We start from the raw sequence: 1,063 nt of genomic DNA, 5'->3' as shown, positions 1-1,063 counted from the left end.
AAGAAAACTTCTGATTGTAATAAATGACAAACTGAGTTCTTTTTTTAATTGAAGGAGAGTTGATTTATGATATTGTGTTAGTTTCTGATGTACAGCAAATTGATTCAGCTATATACATGCATATATATATTCTTTTTAAATTCTTTTCCATTATAGATTATTACAAGATATTGAACAAACTGAGTTTTTATTTGTTTTAAAATTTAGGAATAATATTTCAACTATGCCTCACACTGCAACTGCTTAAATGAACTATTCACTGATTATTCTTGGATTTGAGAAGACTCAGGGCACCGAATAAAAGCTGACTATTATTATTTCATTGTTGGTAAAAGACACAATCAATACTTGATTACTCTGAATTAGTACATCCAGCCATGCAAATCTTTAACCTCAGATTAATTAAATGTAGGACCATGACCCAACCTACAACAGTAATCTTTAGTAATAGAGAATTAAGTGATGTAAAGTCCATTTGTAAAGCATGTAGTTGTGCTGAAACCCAAGCTAGTTTTCTACCTATCATTCTGTCTGAAGTATCAACAGAGTTATGGCAAGCAGAGTGTTAACACTGGCATTTCTGAGCTCCTTCCCTTTCTCCCTATTCCTACTACCCATTTTTACCACAGTTCATAAATGAGATATTTCTACACCCTGTGGTATTTTGCATCTTAGTGAAGATTGTTTCCTCTCTTAATATCCCAAATATTTTTACAAATTGCCATTTCTCATGTCCTGAAATATTCATTAAATCATTCAAAATGTAACACTTGTGTATTGGGTACCTGCTGTGTGTCAGGTACTATACTACTACACTTGGCATTAGAGATGTTGTGGGGAACAAAACTGACAAGGAACTTGACTATACCTTCTGTAATGAGACAAATACATAATAGACAAACAAAGCATAGGTAAATGAGATAATTTTAGATTAGTGTCATGTAGACAATAGAAGTGAAAGGCAAAGAATAAAAGGAAAGATATATCCATTTGAATGCAGAGTTCCAAAGAATAGCAAGGAGAGATAAGAAAGCCTTCCTCAGTGATCAATGCAAAGAAATAG

The sequence above is a fragment of the Bison bison genome, unplaced genomic scaffold (assembly GCF_000754665.1).
Source record: "Bison bison bison isolate TAMUID 2011002044 unplaced genomic scaffold, Bison_UMD1.0 scf7180017864336, whole genome shotgun sequence".
Lineage (NCBI taxonomy): Eukaryota > Metazoa > Chordata > Mammalia > Artiodactyla > Bovidae > Bison > Bison bison.
The sequence above is the reverse complement of the archived record's forward strand: the minus strand, read 5'-3'. Positions refer to the sequence as shown.